Source organism: Amblyomma americanum, chromosome 8 (assembly GCF_052857255.1).
Source record: "Amblyomma americanum isolate KBUSLIRL-KWMA chromosome 8, ASM5285725v1, whole genome shotgun sequence".
NCBI lineage: Eukaryota > Metazoa > Arthropoda > Arachnida > Ixodida > Ixodidae > Amblyomma > Amblyomma americanum.
The window spans coordinates 49,980,123-49,995,251 of NC_135504.1; the positions used below are offsets into that span (position 1 = coordinate 49,980,123).

At 46.2% G+C, this 15,129-nt stretch overlaps 1 pseudogene; it reads left to right on the top strand.

Annotated features, from left to right (window-relative positions):
* The first annotated feature begins 1,526 nt into the window (after positions 1 to 1,526).
* LOC144102363 (uncharacterized) overlaps positions 1,527 to 15,129 on the top strand; it is a 27,311-nt pseudogene continuing 13,708 nt past the window's right edge.

Below are 15,129 nucleotides of genomic sequence, written 5' to 3' on the forward strand. Positions count from 1 at the left end.
CTAGATGATTATAGAAGGCAGGGCGCGCTGTTTAAATTGATAAAAACGCCGAACACTCAACCGCAACTTACATGCTAAAGCACTGCTTAGCACGGTTCCAACCAAGAATCTTGTGTCAGCCTAGGAGTAACTCGGGTAAGCTCGGGTAAGTTCGGAGGAGCGTCACGCCAGCTGCAGCCAATGGGAGGAAGCTCGGGAAAGTTCGGAGAAGCGTCACACCAGTTGCAGCCAATGGGAGGAGGGCGTCGCGCCAGCTGCCGCGGAATGGAGAGATGCTGTGAAGGTGAAGAGCGAGAGACAAGGTTGCGTGCACATGCATAAGAGCCCAAGAATGAACACATGCTTTCGCACGTCTGATAGGTTTAAACCCTACCACTTTTTTCACTAATTATGGGTGCATCTGCTTCATTTTTTAATGTTTTGTGAGACACACCTTGAAAGAGTTACTCTGCACATGGGTGGAATTCAGCGTGATGCTGTGCTCTTTGAGGGAATCGCTCCCTTGTAACAACGAATCGAATCGAGAAGAAAAGAAGTCAGGCTGGCGCTGTTGCCGTTTCCTCCAGCTTCGACGCGTCTTTATATCGTGAAGTGTCTCCTATAAAGGGAATGCGGGAACGCTTCGCAAATTCAGTGCCTCCAGGAAGAATACGTGCATATGGAATAACCGTCAGTGTGACCTCACGTTCCATCGGCTTTGAGCAACTAGGCCGGCAGGTAGTCATGCTGTCGTCTGAAGCTTGCTGGGGTCGGATCTGGCTATTCCTCGCGTAAACTGTAATACTTGTGGGGAAACTCACTCAGAGGAAACGCGGTCTGACAAAGCGAAACACATGAATACACGGAGTAAAGAACAAGAAGAGCCCTTTAATTTTACAACGAAGAGCTATTCCCTATTCTGAGAAATATTTGATTTATTCTGTATTGGCGCCCCGGTGTCTTGTCCTTCTCCCGAAAATAGAAAGTTCTCCAATCGGCCCACGTGAGCTTCATTTTAAAGTGACGCAACCGTGCTACCTGGTACAGCCAAAACCTGGCTGTTTTGTTACAGCCTCGCTTCTTTATTCACCGATCCATTGAAAACGCCTGGTTCATGACGTATTGGATATAGGCCTTTTAATGAGATACCATTTAGGTTGCCGCCTTGCAAAAACCACCGCGTTTTTCCGTAACCAAATTCTTTCATTGGTCAAGAGGGTCGTGACACCATCAGCACTGTCAGAGAAGAAAATCTGAGTGCTATATTGTTGCACTGCCTTCCACTGGATTATCCTATTGGATTATACTAACACGAATAACGGATTCACACTAATTCATCAACTAATCCTCAGTAATCACCCTTTATGTACTGAGTAAAGCACACTGTTCTATCTTCTACCCCAATTACTTATCTTTTTCCACCCATTTATCAACCTTAATACATTTTCTGTAGTGGACCTAGTTCAAAGTGTCAGGGTTCTTTGGTGTATCAGGGGTATGGGCCTATTTCCAAATGCTCTCGCATTTTCTTCTTCAAGAATGTGGCTATGAACTACCCAGGTTTGTTTTTTATGACCAATTTCTTAACGTTTGTCTGAGATGTCCAAAGCGTGATCTCGCAATGCCAGATGTGGTTGTCGCAAAAGGCGACTCGATCTAGGCAGAAACATTTTACGATTGGACGGGTCCTGAAAAAAGTAATTCAGGCGCATGCAAGCTGAAAAGATTCACTCCGCCGGCATTGACTGCAGTGAGCTTCGTTCGAGCCCAAGGGGTTGCATCGGATGGTGATAACGACAACAGCGTGGTCACGATAGGAGACATCCAGCGCGTGGCTGAGGCAAGCTTGGACATCGCCACACGGAGCTACATCGCCAGTGGCGCGGACCAGGAACAGACCCTGAGGGAAAACGTTGAGGCTTTCAAGAGGTAACCTTCCTTTGCAATCCTTTGCTGGAAAAAAAGTTACCTTTACGAATCTGGAGATAAGATGACGGTCTCTCAACCTTTTTTCAGCAGCGTCCCGCACCGACCACTGGCACCGGCATTAACTGACGCGAAAGCTCTGATAATTTTTTTCCCGCCTCACAGGCCTTGCACGCATTGTGTGAAAATCGTGTTTGTATACGTGTGCGTGTGGGTTTGTGACCGTTAAGTATGAATGTGTTTCGATTCATCTTTATCGCTTTGAAATCGAATAACTTGTAACATGTCCAACCAGGCTGACACCTCCAGTGTTAATTAGCGAATGCCTGCTCATCTAATCACCTGGACGGAAGTGAAATAAACAGTTGAACAAGGGATGGGCTTACGCAACCTGAAAATTTCCTTATTGAGTTCTTGTGGAAGTATGCTATATCTATTAATTCACATCACTGTATATGATATTTCCATGACCCTTGTTACTAAATAAAGGAAGGGTACGAACAGAGGGAAGAAGGATATCAGAGGAGGCAAATCGGTTTCGGTTTATGCACGCAGGCTCATTAAGATGACCAAATGAAATTAATCTCACGTGATTTCACGTGAATGCGGCACAAGCGAAATATTGTTGGCGACATCTGGCGTGCCCCTTCAGAACCCTATGTGATTCATAGATTAGCAGCCGGCTTTTACGAGACGTAGTCACGATGCAACCGTAAATTTTCAATAATGCTATAGTCTAATCACAGCCGTCTTGAAGGAATGAGAGGCTTTTATGATGCCGGGTGGCCGGCATAACAAGTAGCACATCGCAGTCGCTGAGCCCCACAGTAACTATGTGATAACAAGCGCAACCGGTTCATCAGTAAATATCTTATGCACTTAACTAAGGAAGGGCCGTAGTAGTGACTGGGCTGCTCCCAGCAACATGTAACCCGATAAGCTTGGAGGGAAAAAACCGAAAAGAGCCATTCTGTTTCAGGTGCGCTTCCCAGGGAGTTCTGATATCACGACAGCTGCTTGCGTTCCATTAATGTCATTGTGCAGTACGCAGCGCAGTGCAGGTGTGAGTCGCTCAACGCACATTTCATACACCTGTACTCAATGCGGACGGCAACGACTGACCCTCATGTGATGCCGACAGGACGCCGAACAAGAACACCATGTTTGCTCGTTAATTCGTAGATAATGAAATCATGGCTTACATTGCGCTTGGCGATTGTTGATAAAAGTTTGAAAGCTGAAGGCATTTCGAACGCATTAGATGGAGTCGAGGATGGCTGCACATATGAAGGAATCGAGGAGCCGGGCTCGAGAAACGGCGACAGCTATACACATGAATACCATTAAAATATCCGCAAGTAGGCGTCAGATACACTGTTGAAAGTACGGTGCAATAAATTAGTTTTTCCGCGTTATACCTGGAAAATAGGCGCTTCCGGACAAATCCCCCCCCCCCCTAAAAAAATGCGGGGTTCTAAGTAGAGCGCATGCGGATGTCTTTTGCCCAAATTAACCTTTTTTGTAATTAATTTTGAAGCTTCCTGTAAAAATTACGAATTACGATACAGCAAGCGCCGACAGACATCTCCTCAGACCTAATCTTCTTCAGCAGTAAACGAGTTAAAGCCCTACCCTGCCACTCTCGCTTACAGCTGTATCATGTTTTCCTCTTCTTCTGGCAAGGATTACAATCTTTTGCGCATTTCTCTACAATGTCTCAGTGGAAAGAAAGCGTCATGTTTCTGGCGCTCTTTGCCCACGTACTCATCTTTAGCACATTTTACCTCTTCTGATTTTTTATTACGCGACTGGAGCCTCTGTACTGCTATCGTGACATTCTCTCTAGTCACGCTTCTATTTATACCGCTATCGCAGGCTTCGCTTCCGGCCCCGTGCTCTCGTGGACGTGTCAAAAATTAACACCGCCACGACGGTGTTGGACAGGAAGATATCTTTTCCCATTGGTTTCTCGCCATCGGCCACCCACATGATAGCGGACCCGATTGGAGAGTTTGGAACCGCGCAAGGTAAGCTTGAACCTTGAACTGAGTATGGGCGTCTGCTCCCCGTGTTTGAGAATGTTGTGTGGATGCTACTGCACCAGCGCGCCTGTGCCACCATAAAGCACGAGGGAATATGATATGAGGAAGCAAGACCACAATATAAATGAGCATAAATAGCGAGAATAATCTCTTATATCTCACAGTCAGTGCACCTTCTCGTTCCGTTCACCTCTCCTAGTCTTCCGATTAAACACGATAGATATACGCAGTTGCAGTAGTACAGAGGAGAGGCGCTGCGCCACTCATTCATGTGGGTAGGAGATTTACAAATATGCCTGCTACTAAAAAGCTGCATCTAATGCCCCAGTATTCGCGATTATATTCATAAACGTGAGATTTAAATGCGTGTGAGAGAGAGAGAGACCTTTAAGTTAGCTGAAAAAAAACCACTCACGCTCCAATGACGCGCACAGAGCGGTAGTACCATACGTCTCGTATGTGGACAAGAGCGTGAAAAACGTACACAGCGGTCTTGGGACGCGTAGCGGATCTATAACATGCGCCGCTGCTACTGTTTATCGTCGAAGTTTGACCGCCAATATTCAGTAGAACATAGAGGAAGAGGAGCCTCTTATTTACCGTCAAATATTTACCTTAGTAAATGCAGTCCGAACGCGCTAAATTTAGTCATATCAGCAGAAAAAATTACAGGGGGCGCTTAATACCAAATGCTCTCAAGGCGACAACATTAACTTCTTTTAAATCCACCCACAAATCAACTGTAATCCACTTTTAACGCATCTTAATCCTCCAATCCAACCTTATGCTAATGAACCCACACTTAATCCACAGCAAGACACTACAATTCACCCGAATCTAACATATTTCAATGTAATGCACTCTCAACCCAACACAATCTGTGACAATCCACCCGTAATCTGTTACAATTCTCCGTAATTGAACATAATCTACCAGATACAACTTATTTTAATGAAATTCACTGTTAATCCAACCGAAAAAAAGCCAATTCTACGTGATCCTCTCTTAATCTATTGCAATCTGCCAAACACCCGTAATCTACCACAATTTCCCGTAGCGAAACCTAAATCACCCTACTGCAAATTAACGCAAATCTAATCCACTATTAATGGACCACATTCCACTGTAATCCAACTTATTCTACTCTACTGCGAGTTACTTCAAAGTAATTGAATCTTAATCCACCGCAATCCACCCTATTACAACTCATTAAAGCGCAATCCATCCGAATACACCGGAATCTACCCGATTTAAGCCTAATCCAACTTATTCTGCAGATTCCATCATTAAGCCACCGTAATCCGCCAGAATTTAGCCGTAGTCCATCAGTTTCTACCGTAATCCGATTTATTTCTATCCAGTGAGCTAAGACCGTCTGGTGTGGACAACAACCTCAATTTTTGCTATCTCTGTACTCAAAGAGACGCTGCCGGCTTTTCTCATAAGGGGGCTTCCGGTTTAATATTTAGTCGTTTTATGGAGATCCACGTTTGCAAATCTCCGTCCTGTCTTTGATCCAGTGAAAAAACGGAACGCGAGTATTGGTATTGTTCAAGCTCATCAAAAGCCGCAAAAAAAAGACTAATTGAAGTGGAACGGAACTACAATAGTTTACGAAACCTGGGACTGTATACCTTTTGTTTTTGTTTTTTTTTGTATTTTTTTTACATCCGTCAACGTCCGACGCACAAGGTAGAAGGAAGCCTCAGGATGCTTGCCAGACGTTGGCAAGCTCTCTGACGCTGCCCGCTCTCTTGTTCACTTTGTGTTGACTAGGTGGCGTGGTTTCACAGGACATACCTCGGCAACTGCGTACAGCTCACTTGAGCGCAAAAGTAGAAAACCGGGTCTAAGGACAAAAAGTACACACCTATATGAGTGGTCTCTTCGTGTGAAGAAGAAGGATGGAATATTTCCGCGCATGCGTTGCGTTTTCTAAAGAAGAAACACCGTAATCTAAGGAGAATTCCGTAACGGGAGAGAGCGCCGCTAACAGCTGATTTGCTCTGATTTCAGCGAATTGAAATAAATGAAGGGAGGGGGGCGGCGGAAGATGTCAAGAATATAAAACACATATAAAATGTTCACTACAGCATTATTTCACCAAAAATGAGCGCACGGGCCGGCAGAATCTTGCAGTTGGTGCAGTAATGTGCGAAACCGATAGGTGTAAAGCGCCTGTAGTGCGTTCCACTCATGTTGACGCAAGCCAGCGTATGAGCAAGTTAAACACGAAGGAGTCACGCATGTGTTTCGCAACCAATTCGGGAGCACTCTCAATGGTAAACGGTTCTTTACGTTTGCTCCTATATGTTTTCACAAAGACCTTACCGTTTGCTTGCCATGCTAAGCTGGAAGAGGCGTTTCCGACTATCGACTTGACTGCATTCCTTTTACTTACTGGCAATTGCTGAATTTCGCACAAGCTCAGCTTTAATGGACATTAGCAACTAGGGTCATCTGCTGACCACCAGCAGCGAACACCGCGCAACACAGTGCAGATAATAAACTGGTAATTTTGAGAAAACTAGATTCCTGAGCGATTCCGCGAAATATGATCATAATGACTGTCTCTCTCTCCTTGCTGCAAAATATGACCTATAAAATGCTTCTTGAACTCGGACATACCATTTATTATGACCTAGAAAATCGATGTGATGTATCGAACGTTAGGCATTACCCTCAATATTTTGAGTGTTCACCGTCACTCGGCGTGTTGTTGCGCCCGTGCAAATAAGCAGCGTTTGTTGAGATTCCATGGGCTTGTTGTATCGCTGCAAAATCACGGCGTCTCTTCTTTCTTACAAAGTTTCTCAAGAGTCTCCTGGTCACTCGGTCTGCTTAGAGCCACCCGGAGATCAAAACCTGTCATTGGTTAGGACTCTCATCTAAACGCCCGAGGACCTCGGTACCTTCAAAAGTGCCGCGCTGTCCCGCTACACCGCTCAAATGCAGACCCTGTGGCGTGGGAAGTTTTGAGTAACCCTGTGCGCCCTCAGAGTTTAGAATGTACCCACTGCGCCTTCAAAGAGTTCTCTGAAAGCACCACAATTTCTTGCTCTCCAGCCGCACGTGATGCCGGCACGGTGATGATCTTGAGTTCACTGAGCACTGCGTCCCTGGAAGACATCAGGGCCAGAGTGCCGGACGCCTTGCTCTGGCAGCAAGTCTACATCTTCCGCAACCGATCCCTCACGGAGTCGCTGGTAAAGAGGGCGGAACGAAATAACTTCTCTGCAATCGTCCTCACCGTGGACTCTCCGGTAGCCGGACAGGCAGTCCCGCTCGCCAAGAACGGGTTCCGCCTACCTCAGGGCCTAAGGTATGCTGACGCTTGCTGAAAATCTGATTCGAAATTACAAGAAATGGGTAGACCTTCTGGGTTTTTGAACCGTTTTAGCGGAGGCAACCGTAACATGTGGTGCGCAAGAAGCTTAAAGCCGAATTGAAAGGTAAAGCTAAAGTGCAACTTACATTTAAGCATATAGTGATCATTCTATGAAACGTACATTGGGAAAGGATTCTTGCGTGTCACTAAAGAACTGGTTTTCCTGATGTACCTTCTGAATAAAAGATGAACTATAAAGAAAAAAACGCGCTTGGTGAACAAAAATTGAGGCTGCAACAATGTAACCTCTCTTCACTGCGAAATCTTCAGGTGTAACATATGAAAAAATCTTAATGTTAACGCCTCATGAAAAACGGAACTGTTGAGCGTAGCGAGTCTTCCGAATTGAAATACATTGCAGTAACACGAAAATCTGAGCTAGTTGGTTCATGTTCGTTTAATTCTGATTGAAATTTCAAGCGTTTAATAAAGAAAATATAAGCAAAAATGCAGTTGCATATTTTTTTTTTTACATCCAGTACCTCAACCTGCTAAAACAGTTTTCGCTAACGCCGTTTATGCCCTCTAGGTATGCTGAACACTAAATTAGCGGCTGAACAATTTTTTGGGTAGTCTGCATGCTATATGCAACTTATTGTTGTTCATTCAAAAGTACATTTCTGTTTTGTTTCGTGCGATTAATTTATCCCTTCTAGCTTAGGATTTCTAACTTGCCACATTTAAAAAATAAAATAGTTAAGAAATGTATCCCCTCTGCATTTAGAAGAAACTTGCAATACTGGTATGGTTTTATGTTCTGAACGTGTGCATTTTATCTGTACCAGATGTGCGACCGCTATAACTAACGCTCGCCTTTGCTGAAGACAAAACTTTTTCTTGAAACTCTCGCAGTGCGAATTATTTCGACATGTCAGGCGAGCTTTTTTGCTACTACTTCCATCTCGGGGACGGATGTGTGCATTCGTTGCGCAGCGCATACACACAGCATGGTTCTGGTGACACGAGAGGACTCGACGCAGCGACAGTACTAGGCTGACTAGTGGCGGCGCCGCGTGCAAACCGACCGCGCCTGCGACCAGTACCTCAGTTACTCGCATTCTGTTGAATTCGTTCTAGTTGAGGTCAAGACCAAATGAAAATGTTGCAATATGCGGCTCCCGGTGTATAGTTTGCGGCGATAAAATGAGATAAATTTAGCATGTCCACGTTCCAAAAAGGTTACCGTCAAATTTCTGGCGAACCTTCCAGATGTAGTCTATCGTACCCTCCTTGAACTCATCAACCAAACCTGGCTTGGAGAGCTTCCTCTCCCCCAGGATTGGAAAACAGCTTTAGGAACGTTTATTCCTAAGGCAGGCAAGCCAATTGTTGTGAAGCACCTGCGCCCTATCTCCTTAACATCTTGTGTCGGCAAATTGCCGGTGACTATGCTGCGATACAGGTTGTCCACTTTCATCGAAACACATCACACTTTTGTGGAGACTGTGTTTAGTTTCCGACCACAGAAATCCGCACAAGACATCCTTCTACAACTCTATCCCGACATATTCGAGCCCAAAAGCTCTCTCACAATGACAAAGTAGTCCTGTAATTGAATTTCAAAGAAGCCGTTGATAGCGTCAAACATGAAGTAATACTCAGTCACCTCCAAAATAACAATTGTGGTCAGAGTACATACCGATACATCTGGCAATTTCTCACGCGCCGACAGGTCTGCTTTCGAATTCAAGACAAGGAATATGGACCCTATAACATCGAATCCCGGGGTACACCACACGGTGTGGTTTTATCTCCCCTCCTCTTGAACCTCGCCATGAAAGGCATTCCCGCTAAATTAAGCTCCATGCCCGGCACCCGATATGCCCTATATGCAGATGATATCTCTATCTGGGCAACAGAAGGCAAGCTCGGAAACATGGAGACCTTCCTGCGACAAGCAGCGTAGGTAGTGGACGCTTACTGTTCCACACTGTGGTCGCCAGTGTGCTCCCACGAAATAATATCGCATTCGTCCTTTCCCTCGGGCGACACTTCAGTTCACATCACACTCCCTTCGGGTCCGATTAGTGAAGCCGAGGAGATCCGCATTCTCGATCTCTTTATTCACCAACACCGCAGACAGGACACCACACTCGCAAAACTCCGCATGTATGGTGACCAGGTGCGCTACATGGTCCGTCGGATCTCCAATAAGCGTGGAGGTTACGAAGCAAAGATGCCTTGGAGCTGGCACATGCCTTCGTAACGAGTAAAATTCTCTGCTCAAACGCCTACCTAATTTGCGCGCGCAAACATGACGAGTACCAACTCGAGGTCGTGCACTGCAACGTCATTCGAACTGACTCTGTATCTTCCCACTACCACATTCAACCAGCGTTTGTTGGACCTGGGGGTGGTCAACATCTATACGAAACTCCGAGACGCCTATCTCCTCAACCATTACACGCGCCTGTCACAAACACCACCCGGTCGCCGCATTCTTGACCTAACTTCAAATCCAACGCACCATCGTCTTTGAGGAAAGGGTACTAGCGCCAGAACCCTGGAGACGTGACCTCAGAGTCCGACCCACTGCCCACAACATGTCACACTGACCACAATGGCCGTCGCCAGGCTCGTGCGGAAGCACTGGAGCGACATTATGGTCAACAACAACAAGTGTACTGCGTGGACATTGCCGGTCCCCACGGTGGGGGTTCTTTCACCACAGCAGTGGTCCACGACAACACCACAGTGGCAGGGCTCACTTTACGCGCCTACAGCACAACACACGCGGAGGAAATCGTGATTGCGCTCGCACTCTCCCTCCCACAAGTGAAACACATCATTACCGACTCGAAGGAGGCCTGCCGGGACTATGAGCTGGGTTGGATCCCTCCTCTCGCCTGGCGCATCCTACAAAATTGCTGTCGGGTCAGCGACCCTCTAAATTGCAACCTCTTCTGGGCTGCCGGCCACCAGGGACTCCAGGGCAATGAGTTAGCCGATCAGGCGGCCCGTAGGCTCTCTCCCCGATCGCTCTCACTTTTTCTGGAAGCATACTAAGACATTCAAAGAAATTCTACATACTATAAGGACAGTCATCATCACTCTCCGGAACCTGGTAAGGGTCTCCGGAGAGCAGACGAATGGCTCCTCAAAATTTTTGCTAATACAATGCTGTGCCCGGCGGTATTAAAACACTTCAACTCAGAATTTGATGATGGCTGCAGCCTGTGTGGAGCGACGTTCTGGGACGTTTTCTAGATTGTCTGGGCCTACCCTTCCAATCTCCATCCTTCCCAATGTTTCATCTCCCAACCTTCTAGGGAGGACTGGGAGGCGCCACTGCTCAGCTGCTGTGACCTACAGTCCAAAAGGATCTTGGTCGCCAGGGCACGAGCAGCATTAGACACCATTACCTAGACCTATGAGGACCTGGGCCAATAGGGCCTGGGCCCAGACACCACCTTGTACAGTCGTCCAGAGACCTGTCTAGAGCGCTTGCACTCCATGCTGGCTTCGCTCCGCAGCGCACAGAGCGACGTCTAGCGAAAGCGCCTGGTTCGAGATTGCACGTCTCTGACTGTCGTCTGAGCATCAGACATGCGCTATCTCGAACCAGGCGCTGCCGCTAGACGTCGCTCTGCGCGCTTCGGAGTGCAAACGGTGCAGAGCTCGAGCGTTCTAGACAGATCTTTGAACGACTGTACATAGTCAATACATGTTTACCACCACCACCATCCGCCAATGCGGCATCGGCGCGGGGCATATTTATGAAAATGCGTGACATCTTGGACTTGGTCCTGCCATGATCGGGGGACCGGACAAAAGTTCTCGCGCGAAAGCTTTCGTTACCGCGGGTTTTATCTTCCAAGGTATTTTAAGATAATTTACCCTAGGTATGAATAGTGTTAAATTAGGTTTAAGGTTGAGTAAGGCTTTAGATGCAGGCGGTAACCATTAACCATTAGCTGCGTGAGTTCATAGCACTATGCCGTAGATTTGCTTATTGCTAAGTCAGGTTCAAGAATAGTGTAGATCTAAATGTAAATTTTTGAATACAGGAATTAACAGTTAATATCGTGAGTTCATGGCGGCTAACCGTAGGTGTGGTAGCTAGGGCTACGTAAGGTGATCTAAAATGCGTGTGCGCATGGGGTCTCAAATGCGTTATCAACTGTTAGCTAACAAAGTTCATGACAGTTTGCGGTATGTCTGATGTGAGTTAGGTCATTAAGTTTAACGTTATATTATATCAGTCTTACGATTTCCTTTTGTATGAACAGAGGCGGTAACATTTAACCGCTTTTTGGTACGGTGAGATCCGGGTCAGTTTAAATTAGTTATCTGGACAACTATCAACGTGTTGTCAATAACCGAGTGCAGTTACGGGGAGCAGCGACAAATGGCAGGGCTCCAAATGAAACGACAAGTAATTGAAACGCGACGAAACGGGGCTCAGTTTTCGTTTGTTCTTTGTCTTTTGAAGTCACAACGGAAATCAATGGCAAAGCTGCAAACTTACAGCGAAAATTTATAAACTGTGTCCTTATTACGTTATCGTGAGATATTCAATGCGTTTTCTAGTCCAACGGCAAGATAGTAAAAGGGAAAATTAAGAGACAGAGAAGGATGTTACCCTTTCCAGTTCCAGTTTACTGCCTCACAAAATAAGAAGAAGTACCAAGGGAAAAAACTCACCATGAAGAGAGCACGCAAATTATGGTTTCAAACAAACATTTTACACCGTCTCTCAGACTTTCCGGAATTCCACGGACCTTAGGATCTCATTCAACTTCAAGATTTATTTCAGGTGGTTTAGAAACACACTGTGCTAAAAACTTCCTTCCCGCACATTTTGTGTACACGTGGTTAGGAGTACTCGAAAGCCGCTTTTGCTGGTAGGTTATAGGACCAGGTGGGCACGCAATGAGAGGTCAATTATAATTGATAACATTTTATTATAGCAAAATCAAGTAACAACATCTTTGCCCACAGTAATTAATATACATGTTTATATACGAAAGAATACAGGCGGTAGTATCGCTAGGCTTTTCCATTTGTTGGAATTCTCTTAGCCCGATCGTTGTTGAGAGGTATTTGCCTTTTGAGTTTCATACTCGACCTTCGTAATTATCTATGCAATGAAGTGACAATAGTCGCAAAACTCCCCCCGCTGTGATGCAGGTGTTTCCGGCAGTGTTTTGCCTCACAGAGGCATAAAACATTAGGAGAAGCTCTTAACTCGTCCCCTTTGAATTTTAGCCAGACAAATCAAGAAAACGACATCCATACAATAGCGGCATCACAAAAGAGAGAAGGTGGTCGTTGATCGTCACCGCCTTGCTCGCGTTATCAGGTCGACTGCGTTGGAAATTTGAAAACGAATATCCCGGAACATATCTACTCTGTTCCCAGTACGCACCAACACGCACGCGAAGGTATTTGACTTAAAAAGTAGGTTTTTATTGTTATTAGGGCTTTGCCGACGATGATTATTGTGTTGTTATGTGCCGGCCTGGCCGCATGACCTACACGTGAAAGCGGCACTCGTGCGCTGCTTATCGTTTATATTGTTCGAACGTTCCTGCAACTCTAGCTTTGAACACCGTTTACGGCGGAATAACCTTTAACCGTTGCTGTCGAGCCAGAACTCTTCTTGAGCACACAGCGAAAAAGTGCCCCGTTTGTTCTTATGGCGCAGCTTTGCGAACCTGGAAGTTTGGTGTCCGGGTTGCCCGTTCACATTTGATCCTGCCAGCAAGCACTTCGTCGGGGCACTGCTCTCACCTACCCTCACGTGGAGCGACATGACTGGCTGCGCCGCACCACGAAGCTGCCCATAGTAGTCAAGGGCGTCCTCACCGGTAAGAGCTCTACAAGGTGATGGTGAATGTTAGTGAGTATGCGTTATGTTCCATAGCGCAGCAAGAACTCAGGGGTTGTGTTGCGCTTGTGTTTGACCCCTGAGTTCTTGCTGTGCTATGGAACATAAGAGCTCTACCACGGACATAGAAAACACTTGCGTGGCGTTTTGCTCATGATCCGTGAAAAAAATACCTGTGGTTTAACTACTGCTGAACCTGGTAAGAGAGCGAAAGCTGTGATCTATCTGGCAAGTAGAAACGCCTTGGCGTCTGTAACGTTGAGCGCGGTCCGCACACTGGCCGGGCAGCGCACCGACCCTGCGACCCTGGCAGGCGGCAGTTAATGGTTGATCACGAGAGGTTCGTCACACAATGCGCGCTGTGGCGTATTCTACTGCCCTCTACTGGTGAATAGAAAGGTCAAAGGTCAAGTGGAGCGACACCATGGTGGGCTACATATGCTAAGGCCTATAGCCACACAGACCTGTACAGTAGCCAATGTAATCAGAGCGTTAATGAGAAAGACAGCAGTGCACAGCAATGCGTCATCCTGCCAGTAACGAAAGATGAAGCAAAGAAAGCCTTAGAAGCAATGAAAAGGGGAAAAGCAGCTGTGGAGGATCAGGTAACAGCAGATCTGGTAAAGGATGGAGGGGACATCGTGCTAGAAAAACAAGCCACCCTGTATACGCAATGCCTTATGACCTCGACTGTACCAGAAGCTTGGAAGAATGCAAACATTATCTTAATTCATAAGAAGGGAGACGCCAAGGACTTGAAAAATTACAGGCCGATCAGCTTACTATCCGTTGCTTACAAAGTATTTACTAAGGTAATCGCTAATAGAGTCAGGGCAACGTTATACTTTAATCAACCAAATGATCAGGCAGGCTATCGTAAAGGATATTCCACAATAGATCATATTCACACTATCAATCAGGTGATAGAGAAATGCGCAGAATATAACCAACCCCTATATATAGCTTTCATTGATTACGAGCAAGCATTCGACTCAGTGGAAACCTCAGCAGTCATACAGGCATTGCCTAATCAGGGGGTAGAAGAGCCTTATGTCAAAATACTGGAAGATATATGTAGCAACTGCACAGCTACTATAGTCCTCCATAAAGTCAGCAATAAAATTCCAATAAGGAAGGGCGTCAGGCAAGGAGACACGATCTCGCCAATGCTGTTCACCGCGTGTTTACAGGAGGTATTTCGAGGCCTGAATTGGGAACAGTTGGGAATAAGAATAAATGGAGAATACCTATATAATCTGCGATTTGCTGATGACATTGCCTCGCTGAGTCACTCAAGAGGTGAACTGCAAATCATGATCAATGAGTTAGACAGGCAGAGCAGATCGATGGGTCTAAAAATTAACATGCAGAAAACCAGGGTAATGTTCAACAGCCTAGCAAGGGAACAACAGTTCACAATTGGCAGCGAGAGCCTAGAAGTTGTTACGGAATACGTCTACTTAGGGCAGGTAGTGACAGCTGATCCGGATCATGAGAGGGAGATAACTAGAAGGATAAGAATGGGGTGGAGCGCATATGGCAAATTCTCGCAGGTCATGAGTGGCAGTTTACCAATTTCCCTCAAGAGGAAAGTGTACAACAGCTTAATTTTACCGGTACTCACCTACGGGGCAGAAACGTGGAGGCTAACGAAAAGAGTTCAGCTTAAGTTAAGGAGAACGCAGCGAGCGATGGAAAGAAAAATGATAGGTTTAACGTTAAGAGACCGGAAGCGGGCCGAGTGGGTGAGGGAACAAACACGGGTTAATGACATCCTAGTCGAAATCAAGAGAAAGAAATGGGCTTGGGCAGGGCATGTAATGCGAAGGCAAGATAACCGCTGGTCCTTAAGAGTAATGGAGTGGGTTCCAAGAGAAAGTAAACGTAGCAGGGGGCGGCAGAAGGTTAGGTGGGCGGATGAGATTAAGAAGTTTGCAGGCAAAGGGTGGATGCAGCTGGCAAAG